Here is a 15,593-nt window from a genome sequence, read left to right on the forward strand (position 1 = left end):
AACATATTATGGGGCAACCATGTGAAACATCATCATTTTTTTTTCTTTTGACAAAACCGTTCTCCATCACCATCAGCAACAGCACCAGAGGCAACAGTAACACATGCCGACAATGAAGCAACAATGTGTATTTTTCATTTAAGCACTAATTTTCCCACGTTCATATTTCTCTATATCGTATTCAGTATTCACCTAATTCATTCATTGAACGCCTACGTATTCCCTTAGCACGTTTTATCTTTGCATTGCGACGCTTCTTGTTGCCTTTGCATTGTGTGTGTATGTTGGACTGTCGTCGTCGTTGTTGTTGTTGCCACCAACAATGGCAATGTGATGAAATACATTTGTGCAGAGCAGGAACAAAAACAACCCTATTAACCGATACTACTGCCTATATAGTGTGCTAGTTGACTGGCTGACTGAAGACAGATATGATGTAAACGTTGGTGTATTTTGGCGAAAAAGCGTCGCATGGATATATTCAAACCGAATGTGAATGCACGTTTGCCTATAAGTAACCGATGTAAAACTGTTGCTCTGGCGAAACGCAAGTGTTAACGCGTCAACAAATACACATGATGACTACGATGATCACGTAATGATTGAGGGATAAAACCAATCTTCCGAGTATAACTAACACTCTACGTTGTTGTTTTTTTTTTCTTCAACTTCCACCCGAAATGTTGCGTGCTGTCATTTCTTGAGCTAGTCTTTTCGGTTCCATTCACGGTATATTTTATTTACGCACACTATCTGTATTTGAAAGCGGGAACGGGCCCATTTTCAGAATGTTTTGAGATGTAATTAAGCAATACAAATGCTACATTAAATTTGTCGACAGTTTAATACCATTAACGCAAAAGCGTTACATCCAAAGTGATGGCCTTTGATTTGTCTTAATTTGTTTATAAAGCAGATGGCCAACAATAAAAAGGATTCATTAGCCTTTGCTACATGGTATGGCTCGGCACCATGGCCCAACAAGATACCCTTTCGCACATGCCACTGTTAGCACTTTCCCGACGAAAACGGACTTCATTTAACGTAGGCAGAAAATCATTCATGAAACTGATACTCACTCGAAATGGAAAATAGCCAGCGATTATTCCAATGTTATCTATCAATATTCATCGTTTTTTATCATTGCAATGAATCGTGTTCCAAACCCCACCATCCAAATTAGTTCGCCTCAGTGAGAATGTTGCTGTTGCTTGCCGTAAAAGCATGAAGGCAAAAGAATTCCTTTGGCTTATGTTCGACATCAATCGCATGCGATTTTTTTCTCGGGTTTTCTCACATCATCTAACGCAATCACCCTTAACTTTAGCAATCAATTACTTTTTAACGGCAAAATTATGTACCATAGTTTAGCCTTTCAATTTCGGTATTCGATGCAAACCAAACACGATGATGGCTGTCATCGTTGTCGTCGTTGCCGTCGTCATGCGTTTGTCGGCTTGTGTATGTGTGTTTTTGTTTCCGCTTCACTATTTGTGTATGTGTATCTCTAGTGTGTCCCGTGTAATGCCAAACCATCACTTATAAAACAACGCAAACCATGTGCTGAAAGTGTTGATATATTGGCCAAAGCAGTGAAAACAAAATAACAAATGCTGCCCCATGTTTTATTCGTTTCAGGCGAAGCGTAACGAGTCAGCGAAAGCGGAAGAGAGGGACAGAGAGTAAGAACGAGAGCGAGAAGAAGTGTAAAAGTTGGAGGGTGAGCGGTAGAGCTAGAGCGCGTTCCGCAGGGAGAATGTAATGCTATGCACGCGCCGTATGCCAGTGCTCTTTATCCAATTGTAAGACATCGGTCGACATTCCGTGGGATATCATATTCTAAGCACAATGCACTCTATCGCTCAGCTTGCGTCTATGATGGAATGACTGTGGGTGTCTATGCGACATAGGCAATTGGCTGTGCCAATGGCAACAGCAGTAGCAGCAGCAACACATTGCTGACGAAGTGACGATTCTCTTTTTCGCTCAATCTAGCCGTCTCCAAGTTGCGATAAGCAACACACAGCATTTTCCGACGAGCGGAATGTTTGTGTGTTATCGCTTTTTGGGACTTTTCACCACCATTTGACTACGATGGAGGGATAGAGAGAGAGAGAGAGAGAGTGAGCCAAGCGATGACGACGACGACAACGACAACAGCGACGAAAACATACATCGCACCGCGTTGCCTCGAATGCTACAAGTTGCTCGAGTACACATTTCTGTTATTAGTTTGAAAACAGCCGTCGCAAGCGATAAACGAACAAATTCACTCGCTCTTATCAAACGATTTTCACTTTTTCACACCAGATACAACATCAGATCTCAATCAATCAAAGCCAGCAAAATTATTTGTGTTTTTTTACGTTGTTGTTTGTTTGTTATTCATCATCTAAACATCATTGAACAATAATTTTCATCTATATCAATTTTTCTGTCGGTAATTTTTTTTTTGATTTTTTTCCGGCGACTTATCCAAAAATAAACGACAAAAAACTGTTGCTTCGCCGATTCTACTCATAAAAGGGTCGAATTCAACAAGTGCGAACACAACGATACAATTTAAAAGATATCGAATAAAAAACTGTTTGGAAAACTTTTCGCTCGCAAAATAAACCACTGGACGAACGAACGCTTAAAAGCGAGATAATATTTTCTGCAAAACCGAATCACGACGGAAAAAAGAAGAGAAATTTATAGAATTCTGTATGAAAAAAAGTTTAACAACGAAGAATCAAGCTTGAAAACGTGAATCGGAAAAATAATTTGCGACGAGCGAGTGAGTGTTGACGAACACACAAACGGCACTATCAATTTCATCAGCGAAAAAAAAAATCGAGCGAGCAAAGGAAGCAACTAAGAAGCAAGAGAATACAAAGGATTTGGAGCTGCAAGATATTTTACCATTGTTACCCGCTCAAAATTATGTAAGTACCTATAGATGAAGAAATATCATATCATTTTCTTTTCTCATATCCAGCTTATATTCCCCGTCTGCTGCTCTCATTCTAATAATATATTCGTAATTTATTTCTCGTGTGTGTGTTCTTGTTGGGTGCGAGTGAGTGTGTTTCGAAAAATATATTGTTGTGAAGAAGTAGTTCGACGCATTTCATTGCAATTCAAGTAGTTTGTATTTCGAATGTTAAGAAAGTGTTTGTTCGCTCTCTCTTATTCTGAGGAGCTTGAATAATCTTCCAAATGTGAAAAGTGTGTGTAGTTTAGACGTCGGTGGCTTTTCAGAACAGAAATTCAAAAATCATTTCGTTGAAATTCAAAATCGCAAAATCACCTGCAAAAACGCTTGGATTTTCTCTAATTTCGGGTTCACAATATATCACTCAATATCATTTATTCACCTGGGTAACAGACTTAGATATCTCACATATATTTAATAATAAAATGGAAATTCCATCGCTTCAACGGTATTTAATGACGAATATTCCCATTCACATATATTCATCATATTTTGAATTTGGTTTCAATGTGCAAGCCATTTTAACACTCAACTTCATCGACTTCATCGTATCCATCGAAGATTGACAGAGATAGCGAGAGAGTTTGTAGGTGTGTGTATGTGTTTCGATGCTCAGACATTTTTGAGATATTCATCTAAAACTATTTTACCCATTTGTATTGTGTGCTCTTTTACTTCCTCTTCCAGCTGGCATACATTTTGAATATCATGGATGAGTTTAGCGATGAGTGTCAGCATCTTACTCCTTACTTACTCTTTTTTCACCCTTCAACTCTGCTTTTCTCCTTCATACTCTTCTTCTCTCGCTCATCCACACATCTGATCAACAACAACACAAGTTCTCGGAAAACGCTCATCCACAGAGATGCCCACTTCAGTTTCTCTCATCAGGCTTATGGATAGTAAATAACTTTTGAATAAAAACGCCCGAAACTCGATAAAAAAAGACTCGGAAAATATTGCCTCATACATATTTAAAGCTCTTAAGCGAATCAAAATAATTTGTTATATAAATAAAAACAACAATAGAAAAAACATGTTCAACACACTTAAAAAAATAGAGATTGAGTTTCGGGAACCGAAAATCGAAAATCGCAATTAAAATTCACAACAAATCAGTATCCGATCAACTATTAAAAGTTTCGCTTTTTTTTTTAAATTGGATCGCCGGATTAATGCAGACTATTTTCATTCACTCGTTTAAATTTTGTCGTCGTTCGTAGAGCAACCGAAAAATGAGTTTCAAATGCGTCGTTATCGATTTGCCATAAATAACCAAAGTCACGATTATTAACATCGACTGATATTTACCTTAGAGGCGAGCTCTCGCAAAGCGCACGTACGTATTTTCGTTACCATCATTTTGTGCTTTTTCGTTGAACAAACAAAATTCTGCATTTTAAAACGGGTATAGTGTGTGTGCTGGTGAGCAGAGTGTCGTTTGCTTATTTTTTTTTGTCCAATGCGTTACGGTAGTGTACGTGTGCATGTTTGTTATGTCATGGTAAAAGTCGTTGTATTCCAAACCAACTGCTTTAGTTGAGTCGAGAATACGCAAATATTTTACACCCCACAGCACCGAATATTATCATTTTTTTCTGTGTCTGTCAGCAGTTTAGCGCACTCCGCGCTCTATGGAGTAGCTCTATACGATTCGGTTGGCTTTTTTGCTACCGTTTCGCTCCCTCTCTCTCTCTCTCTATTTCGGTTTGTGTTTGTTTTTATCGAGTTTCATTAATTTCATGCAACAAGTTGTAAGCGTTGACAGTTCATTCGTTCACCCAAACATTCGCGTGTGCGTTTTACGGTGTTGTTTTTCGGCATGCGAGCACAAACTTTGTTTAGACAACTAGCATACTAATAAGAAAAACACGATTATTGCGGGAGAGTGGCAATCGGGTTTGTCGGTACCTGTGTGTGTATATTCACTTTAGAATTGCACGATCAATGCCCGTATATGCAGTATCATCACGTTCACAATTGTGTCGGTGGTGGCCGGTGAATAAAATCATAAATTAAAAACCTACTTAAAATCATTTACCAACATATTTTCTGAATATTTCGAAAACTTTATCGTTCGAAGCAGCAACAACGCGAAAAAAACCCAGCGAATATAAAAAAAAAACCGTCGAGGTAGAACGGAAAAAACGCCCCGTAGATATCAAATGATTTTGTTGTTCGTCGAATTTGCTTCTTTATCTATATATGCGAACAAGTGATTGTTCAAGCAAATGTTACGTTCGATACACCTTTGTGCTTTCATCGTTTCTGTATTTTCGGTAAATAAATGTACGTGCGCGTTACTCGATTCACTTTTTTCCTCCTCTCTCCCCCTTTCCCTTTGTTTTTATCGATAAATGTGCACAAATGTTATTAATGGTAATATAATTATCGACGATGAAATTGAAATAGAATTTATTTATCGTTCGATTTTTCGGTGTTTGGCATTGTCATCGTAGCCAATGCTCTTGACTTTCCCACGAATGTTCGACAGCCAATTTCATACTTATAAATATAAACAAAAAAAATGAGAGAAGCAGCGCTTGTGCTGGACGCAGAGGCGTATACGACTTTTGGCATTTACGCGAGCATGTAATTTGCAAAAATCTTCCCATTTTCATGGTGGATGTGATGATATATCGTGAGTTATTGGAAATGCGTGAATCAAAACCACCTGGAAAAGGCCTTTCACTGAGATAACACAAATGAAAGCGAAATTATTTCACAGTATCGAGCCCTAACCAAAATGATTGCTCATAATTAGTTGCAGAGGTACTTTAACTCTCGTTTACCATACACACCCTAGACACTGACATATTTGCCATATGTACCTCAAAAACACTTTCGCATAACACAATAATCAAAGTGCTCTCCTTTTACTTTTGAAGAAAAGGCCAAACGACGAGAGAGGAATTCTTCTCGAATTTGACCTTTTCTCTCCTGTATTCCACCGAAAGAAACATTCTCTGACATTCAAAGTATTTTCTTGAGGTTTTGCTATATTTGTGTATTTTCCGGTGAATGAATTTACGGCCACAAAAAGTATTCAAGTAAGCGACTCAACCAGTGTACTAGGTGCACTTTACTTTCGATTCTTTGGTCGTTCCGATCAATCGATTACATTAGACTTAATTAATAAGGTTAATTAGAGCTATGTCAGGTTGTGTGAGGTAGTCAATTTTATGCGTTCAAAACAATCAAGTGGTCTTATATCATATTTGCGATGTTGTTTCGTCCATGGCAGAGAGTGAAAACTTTTCACAGCAGCATTCAACGCGCGCTGATTGAATGACATTCCATCTCTCGGTCGTTCAGTTTGCCAACCACCAACCAACACCACTTATCATTTCCAATCGATTATTGATTTTGTTTTGACCGAAACTCTTAAACTTCCAACAATTTTACCTGTATATGCGTCTATGGTTCCACATCAGCATTGGCAGCCGAAAAAAAAAACATACACACACACACACACACAACACAGAGCTAGAAGAAGCTTTGAATTGGATTTATTATCCTACGGCAAATCCAATGTAATTTAATGCGAGAAAATCCCATCGTCTTTGTATTCGATTCGATTCTTTAATATTTTCAGCATTGAATTACAATATTGAATGTTTCGGTATCATTTTGTGTGCGCTTCAACTGTATTTATATAGATTCGGCATTCTGTCAAAATACACGGCAACAATGATGTCGGCTAGAGTTGTGTGTGTACTCGTTCGGTTCGTGCGAGACATATAGACAATCTCATTGATGATGGTGAGACCAAGAGTGAGAGTGAAGACATACACAATGGCAAACTTCTGGCAATGGGTGCGTGAGCGCAGAGCGCGCGCGTCGTTGCAAAGGCCTCTTGTGCCAGAACAGCGACGATTCCGTTTATGTGTCCCTTGATTTGGCACTTCAGTTGGCGCGAAAACTTTTTCCATTAAATTTCGATCTCAAACTACTCGCAAGTATTTCAGGCAATGCCAAACCACTAGTACACCAGCGTGCGCAAAATCATCGGAAAGGAAAAAAAACTCGACGAAAAATATTTTTTTGGTTCGGCCCGTTAACTAATCTAATAACAACGGGGCAGACGAACATATTCTATCATTCAAATGAGAATCTTTGTGTGTGCAAGCCAGCCAAAAGTATATGACTCCCGTGGTAATTGTATTTTATTTCTATACTTTTCTCTCGTCTATCTACTTTATTTTTGATGAGGAAAAAATATTTTTTTGCCGGTGGCCTCCTCGTGAAGAAAAGGTGGGCACCCAAATAATTTGACAATAAAGTTACTTCCGGCATTGATGTTGTTCATGCCGACGGGATGTGTATACGGTACGAGAGCGACAAGGTCGTATCGCATTGTTAATTTCAGAAGAATGAAAAGATCGGTATGTAAACAAGAACCGTTTAAAAACCATCAAAGTATGTGTAAATAAGATTACGATGGACTGGGCTGAGCTAGCTGGGTTGATGGCTGGCCTGTTTCCATTTTGGTAGGAATTCGATGGAGCGTTCTCTCTGTGTGTGAGAGTGCGGTTTTTCATGGCAATTAGTTTGTCGGCGACGAGTGAACAATTTTAACAATGAAACAGCGGAACAACGAACATGGGCTCGAAAACGAGCCCAAAACATATATTTCACATTATTACTTGTTTATATAAAGTGAATTTCTGGCAACGTTGTAGCTAAAAACATAATCATGCAAGCATCTTTGACGGGCGGAGGAGTTTCGTCAGCATAATCAAATTCTGTTTTTTTCCCTCTTCTTTGCAAATGTATATTAATACACACATTCTTACTGTCCATTATAAGTCAAAATAGGCGTACGTGTTGTGTAGCTAATGGTCAAGCCATGAACTGTGTTATGCGTGGGCCAACTAATTTTACCCATTTTCTGCGGACGACTTATATTTGGGCCATTTTTCGATGCTGAGCTATAAAAATGCAACAATCCATTTTTTTTCCTACGCATGAATGATGCCCAGTTAAATAGGAAACAATTTGATGTTGCGGAAAAAATAACGACAAAAAAATGGGGCATACGAAATGATAGACGACACCTTTTCAATCTGGCATTAGCATTGACATTGGCCTTCCCAACGAACTGAATGTGGCATCAGGCCAGGAAGTAATTTTATTTATTTTGCTTGTTCGTTTAGCTATTTTACTTGATGCTTGGTCCGTTGTGCGTGTTTTTTTTTTTGCTTTTCTCTCTTCTATTCGTTGCGAACATATGATGTAACATTGGTGCGAAAATTGGGCGCAAAATCGTACCAATGCCGTATGATTGCAGCAGCACAGACAACAAAAATTTTACGGAAGAACCAAATGAAATGCTATTGACTTTGTTCTTATTCTTAGGCTTACGCGTATTTTGTAACACAGCCAAAATCAATCTTCCAGCCGCGAAAAATTCGTCGTGGCTTTATTCGGATACAGATATCGTCTTTTGCTTAGGCTCTTTTTGTCACCAATCAGCCGCTCGCCTCCCTCACTCTCGCTCTCTCTCTTTCTCTGTTGTTTCCCAATTTTAAACGAATTAATACTGTCTTTGGCACAGTGCGATGCTTGGAATTTCCACTCCCAAATGTATTTATCGACAAGCTACAAAGGACGCGCTCGATCGAAATGCGCGTATTTAAACGGAGAAATTACACAAGCACCAAAATAATAATAATAAACCGGATTGTTATTTTCTCTTCTCGTCTGCCGTCGTTCTTATTTGCTCTCACAAAACCGAATCTTTTTGGTTATATATTAAAAAGTTCAAGTGAACGAGCACGAAGACGCAGGAAAAAAAGCAGAGAAACAAGCGTGAAAGTGTCAATATCTCTTTTCTAAGCGCGACACAGTTTTCTTTTTCGCACTGCTTAAATTTCGATTCCTTTTGCGATACACATCGTTTGCCTTTTGATTTTCAATTCAACAGCAACAAAAACAGCAACAGCATTTTTATCGATGACGACAACGACAACGACAACGACAACGACAACAGAAAAAGAATATCAACTTAAACTGTACCAAAAAAAAAAACAACCATGTACATTTCAAACGAGTCAAACGCGCAGACAGAAAAAATGCGACGACGACGATGTCGATAAAAAAAGAGAGCAAGCGAGAGAGGGAGAGAGGGAAGAATCTGGTATTTACCGCTTGTTCAAATGTATATTGCTGTGAAATTTAATCGCATCACACCGTATTATTATTCTGCAAAAGAAGAGAACCTGTTTGCCTCCGATATATATTGGTGTGTTGTATCGAACAATATTGGATTGAGAGATGTATTGGATGTTTGTCGCACCACTCTACACTGCCTTCGAGTTTGCGGTGGCAGAAGCGACTCACTGCAAATTATGAATGAGCAAATATCATATAGATGTTTATAGCGACCCAATGCTGTTTGGTTCGAATGAAAATATACGATTTTTTTTTCATTCCAAGTTCAAACATGGCATTTTTTCTTTCTTTTTCACTTGACGGTGGAAGGTATCGGACGCGCGTTGCATTGCGCATTTTGTTCTATTTGAATTGTTGCGCGTTTGAATCACACAGCGATATATCACATTACCACACCAATTGAATTCCATCCATTTTAATTAATGTGGTTTCTTGTTTATTTACCAACTTTCAACCACTCGAATATTATTATTTATTTACAACATACGCCCCTTTCCATCGTTTCGGAATTCATTCAACTTTTGGAGTTGTGGCTAACAAAACCGCTCATTTCACGCGATGGCTCTCCGCATGGGCAACTCCACAGATCGTCAGTAAATATATATATCCCGAAATGATACTTTGATTTCTACGCGTCGAGTTTCTTTGTCAACTTTTTAAACTTTTCCAAGCGCTTGAATACGCGGAAATCAACATCTTGAAACTTTGCTATTTTCAGCGAGCGGAAAATGCAATGTAACCGATGCGTGAGCGTGTGAGTGCGCGGCACGAGCGCCTTTTTTTCTTTATTTTATTTCATCGGAAGCCACAACAGATATCAAAAGACAGTTTGAAATCGTGTAAAATTGTAAGCTTCGTTCACGCATAAAAATGACAATAATAATTCGTTCGTAAAATGTTCCGCGGAATTAATTTTTCGAAACCGGTCAAAATTAACGAGCAACCGAGCGGAGGCTTAAGTGAGAGTTAAAATTTGTAATAAAAATGGAATATTGGCTAATAAACATTTTTCGGAGCGGGCAACACAGTTATTAGATTGGAAAAGCGGGAATCACCCCTCTTTTCTCTCTCTCTCTCTCTCTCATGCGGAGGAAAACGAAGAACGAAAGTTATCTCTCGCCTCTTTTTTTCGCTGCCATTTTGTTACATGGCGTGAGATTTCCATTCGAAAACCTAAAAATAGTTCAACTCGTTATGAAGTTCAGATTGAAGCCCACGCATTCAACATTTTTCTTCCTTTCATTTGGTATTATGTGTGTTTTTTTTTCGTTATTCGCCAGAATTATGAGCGAAAAATGTCAACGCGCGTGGCACAATATCAGTTTCCTATCATCTTAAATATCGATGATATCGGCATTTATTTGCAAAAGCACAATGCCGTTCGAAACGAACACGATGGCGACGAAAGGAAAAAAAGTCTCGTCGATGGAATAGAGCGGAGGTTTGAGGCAGCCAGAGGAGAAGAGAAGAGCTAAACTAACACGAACAATAGTCAAAAAGGTATAGTAAGACACAATCGAATCTCGTGCAACAAGTTGATTTCGCCAAACTTCGTCTCGCCACTATAATATCCATGATTCGTTTCGAATACACATACATTCGAAATCGTATCATCCAGTCGTGCGTCACACGGCACGTAGCATACAGCGATAATTCCAGCTATTTTAACTGAAAAATGGTTGAGAAAACTGGAGTCGCATTTTGCAGCTCTCTCTGGGTTCCGATTTTGCTACTGTTTGCATTGCTGCTGCTGTTGCCGCTCAGTTCTTTTGCCTCGTTTCTTTTTCTTGTGTTCGCATTTCAACGGATACTTGATCGTTTATTATATTTGCAATAGATGGAAGGAAACGCAAGCTTGTTTTTCTTTCATTGCGTTCGAAACCGGGAGACGAATAATGAAACGGAAGGGCACATTCATAGTGCAATAACAAGAAAATAAACGTTAACCCAAAGTGAAAATGCTGAAAGAGTGTGGCTTTGTGAGTGTGAGTGTGTGTAAGTGTGGGTATAAGTGTGTGTACAATAACGACCAAAGTCCTCATCATTTTGAGTTTGTGTAAAGATTTTACACCGATTTCTCTCGCCTCAATGAGCCCGAAGTATGCGGTTTCGTTAAATGAGATTTCTCTTCGTCTATTTCCTATTCCGATGAACTGGTAAATTTAATGTGCTCGTATTGCCATAAATTTTAATGATTATAGTCATCGTCCATTGGAATTCGTCGGATGGCCTTTTGCGATATGTATTTGTGAGTTGCTACTGCTATTTTGCTTCTGCATGTATTGAATTTGTCACACGCTAAGTTCCTGGAATTTCTCGACATATTCAATATTCACCGCCACCGTTAAATCAATGCCGTTGATTGGGGACGAAAAACGAATTTTGTGCTCTTGATGATTTTCACTTAATTCCGATTCCGAAATGGTTATGGTGAGCGGCGAGCTAGCAACCGACCGTTTGCACAATTGAATGCAATTTTTTGATTAATGTTCATCAATCTAAATGTGAATAGAATTTCCATTTTTGCATTGTTGCCAATTATGACACACAATGACCGTAGTAATAAAATTATTCGCATTCGAAATTGCACGTATAACGCCGTTTTCCGTTTGCCATTCATATAGAGAGTAAAAGAGGGACAACATAAACACCAGCAAATGGAAAGCCACACGCACGCAATAACATTGCTTCAGTTGGTGTGCTGTGAACATGAGATTTACTTGTGCGATCACAGCACTAAGCACCGCTTTTGCTTCGTCCAAGTTTAATCATTATTATCCGCACACACATTTACACATACTCAAACATACGCATGGCTCTATGTGCTGTGTGCCGATCGAAACATGTTTACGATATTAACGCTGGGTCATAAAACAAAAGTGCGAATAAGAATGAAATTTATCGATAAATGATGAAGTGATCACAATTAGATTCGTAATATTCTATATTCGGTCTCGCATTCGGCTCAGAAGTAGTTGCGCAAATAAAACTATAAATACCACGATTCTTAATATATTGAATCAAAATTATGGTAATAAAAATGTGGGGCGAATGGGTCGAGAATGTGAATGTGAATGACGACGATGACGATGACGATGACGATGAAAGCACAACGTTATTCATTTTGAATCGTGAACCAAGTTATCCTATAATTCTGCGGGTGATTGAATGAATGAAAGAGCCGTAGCAGGCTCATGCAAGCAAATAATTCGTTGATAATACAGACTTGAAATTGATGACGCGAAGGACATTATGCGCATCATCGTCGTATAGTCTGTTTTTATTTTTTATTTTTCAATTCAAAAATAATTTAGGCCGGCATTTCCTCAGCTTTCTTTGTACTCGCTGCGGCATTGGCAGTAGATTCCAGGGCATAAATTATTTCGAAATCGATTATCAATGGTTCCAAAAGAAAGTTTCATTTGCACCACCACTGTTTTCTGCCTAATTTCCCGCTGTGTGTAAAATACACCAGTGAGACGAAAACCGATGCTCTGCTCTCCCGCCCTTCGATCTTTTTCTTCATGGGTCCTCTCTTTCTTCCTCTCAGTCTCTCTCTCTCACTTTCACTCTCTTGCTCGCTCTCTTGCTCGCTCGCTGGCTTCGGACCAGCTGAAACAGTAGCAACAAGTGTATTTAATTCGATAAAATCCACATAAACGCTTCAATTTTCTCGATCGTTCTCATTTTTTATTATTCGAAGAAGCCCTCCCACATGCCATACGCTCGCTCACACTAGGGTAGCTGCTCTTGGTGCCTTTATTCGCCTGCCGCCGCCGCCGTCATCGTCGTCGTCGTCGTCATCGCCGCTCAATTCAAACCACTGTATTTAATTTTAATCACAGACACTTTGTGAATGGCGTCAAGAATGCTATCAGCGTTCCATGTGTTATTGTTGCTGTTGATTTTTTCTCTCGCTCTCTCGCTTTTGTACGGCGATGATGCCAGTGTTTATTCCGTTCCTGTTTTCACACTCGACATCCATAATGACAATATAAATAATATGCATGTGTTTTTACACAAGATTCGTTCACATAAACATCAGCATATTTTAATGAAAGGTTCTCCAATACACAATTTTCACACTTGTTGAAAGTGTGAACGGATGCGTGAGCGAGCAAGCGAGAGAAGAGCAAGTGAGAGATAGAGAGAGAGATAATGCTCGCGCAAAAGCAATCATTACAGGGCCGACGAGGTTGCCGCGTGTACTTGTTGTGTTTGTGTGTACTTTTATTGTTGTTATGGGCTTTTGTGATTTCACATGAAAACCTTTAAACATCGTTCATGATATGATGACAGATAAGGTCAAACCAGCCAACCAACCGATTCACTAGAAATGAATTAACATGCACGGTTTGACATGGCTTGTTCGAGTATACTCTTTTTTCATCATTTTTTTTTAATTCTTTCTCTGTGCCTGCTGTATCGAAATCGCTCCCATTTAATTGATTACAAATTGATAACATTGCGCGCAATAAAACACCATATCAAATCAAACAACAACGAGACAAACAAAAACAGCCACCGATATCGAACCCATTTCTCGTTCATCGAAATCGATCGATATTTTCGGGCTAATCGAACGACAAAATGAAAATTAAACGATTGGACGAACCAGTTGGATTCCATGCTGATACACATGATGGAAATGACGCCAAAACGAATTGTATGATGCAATCAAAGCGAAAAACTATTCAAATGATTGTCACACGCACACCCACACATATTCTAGATGGGGGAAAAAAAACAGTGACAAAATATATACATGAATGAATTTCAATGGAATAAATTTCATACGGTCCATGAAATGCGCACGCCACAAATCTCAAATTAGAAATTAATTACAAAGTTTTATGTGGCTTCTTTGCCAACAAGTGTGTGTGTGTTTTTTATTCATGGATAAAAATAAAGGGCCAAATGACAGGGTTTCCATTCTCAAAATATAGCCTGTACATATCAACTGACCGAAAATATAATCCATTCGAGCACAAAACTTAGCGCAAACAAATTTTCGGTCTGGCTTGTCTTTTACGAGAACTTGTGAACTGCGACTATTTGAAACAACTTAAAAGATGTAAATATAAACAAATCGATGGAATGTTCCCTTGCCGGAGAATGTTGTTGGTAATGGCATTCGAAAGCTTAAAATTGTTCGGTGAAAGAATTTAACGATGCCGATGGTCAAGCGAGAAAATTCCAAAGGCGCCGAAAATATGATCTATATTTGATGGCATGAAATTACCACCCCGCATTATCAACCAAAAACATCTGCATCTCCGCCGCCACCGTCGTCGTCATCGTCGTCGTCGTCAGCGTCACTCCGTGAAATGCGTTGTGATGTTGTCAGGCTGAACATGTGTATGCAAATGACAACTGAAGCTGAAACGTTAATTATATTGTTTATATTCGCGGATATTAGATTAATAGATTAATGATGTAAAATTGACGCCAGTTCTATTAAACATTTCTCCTAAGCCATGTCGCGATGATGAACACATTCATGGGTATTTGATGTGTTGAAATCGCCAGCCAGCCAGCTAACGCGATTAAATGAGACTAAAACCGTTTTAAATTCAAGTCAAAATGAAATGTCCACTTATTATTTAAAGAAGAGCAAAAAAAGGGGTGGGCTTTCGTTGTTTGGTTGAATTGTCGCATTCATATTCAACAGGATGTTGGAATTTCACATTGTTGTGGGCACGTTTCTGTCGTACTCATCATGAAAATAGTCTGCAGAATGACTGCGACGGATGCAATGTGCACATCTACAAGATTCCGTACATTTCTTGCATTTTACAATTTTTTCTCTCCACTGTTTGTTTGTAACCACGTCAAGCACGAGATCTGTTATTCACGCGATTGAATTTACATTTATCGCAAATAAACTTCTCTTTTCTATCTGATTGATATATGAAAAAAAAGAAGAGATAGATAGAGAGAGAGAGAGAAATCTCTCGAAAAACCGTTACTTGTTTGCAATGTTTTGCGTGATGTAAACATTCCGTTTGCCATTGCACACATCCAAGTGCTGAAACTTAAAATGCTCAATTTTTCTGTCTCTGAAAAGGCAATTTAACGCACAGCAGCTTCCGATTTTCTTGTTTTTCTTGTGCTATGCGAATGGGGTTCGGCAGAAACGTCAGAAGAAAAAGAGTTGATTTGTACATATTTTATGCTGGATATTTTTGTGCTTCGGCGACATGCTTCGTCTTAGATAAGTTAAAGTGAAACTGTAGCCATTTGTATACATTAGAATATTCCACTTTATTCAGTCAGGTCACATACACTTTGCGCTCTCGCGAAACACTGATATTGCGCTTTGGAGACGAACTCTGTCTCCTTTTTGCTCGCGTACTCGGATGGTGGCCACGACGATGGTGGCAATGTTCGTTGAGGGATCTCTCTCTCTCTCTCTCTCTCTCTCTCTCTCTCTCTCTCTCTC

General features: G+C 38.9%; 1 protein-coding gene across 2 annotated transcripts in view; it reads left to right on the top strand.

The window, feature by feature from the left end:
* Nucleotides 1-2,450: 2,450 nt before the first annotated feature.
* Nucleotides 2,451-15,593, top strand: part of LOC129566832 (protein dimmed) — a 27,336-nt gene continuing 14,193 nt past the window's right edge. For both annotated transcript variants that reach the window (XM_055443098.1, XM_055443099.1), the window contains exon 1: nucleotides 2,451-2,927. The gene's annotated coding sequence lies outside the window, so the exon portion shown is untranslated. The remainder of the gene's footprint in view (nucleotides 2,928-15,593) is intronic.

Source organism: Sitodiplosis mosellana, unplaced genomic scaffold, assembly GCF_009176505.1.
Source record: "Sitodiplosis mosellana isolate CC-2019 unplaced genomic scaffold, AAFC_SMos_1.0 Smas_scaffold_5, whole genome shotgun sequence".
NCBI classification, from domain to species: Eukaryota; Metazoa; Arthropoda; class Insecta; order Diptera; family Cecidomyiidae; genus Sitodiplosis; species Sitodiplosis mosellana.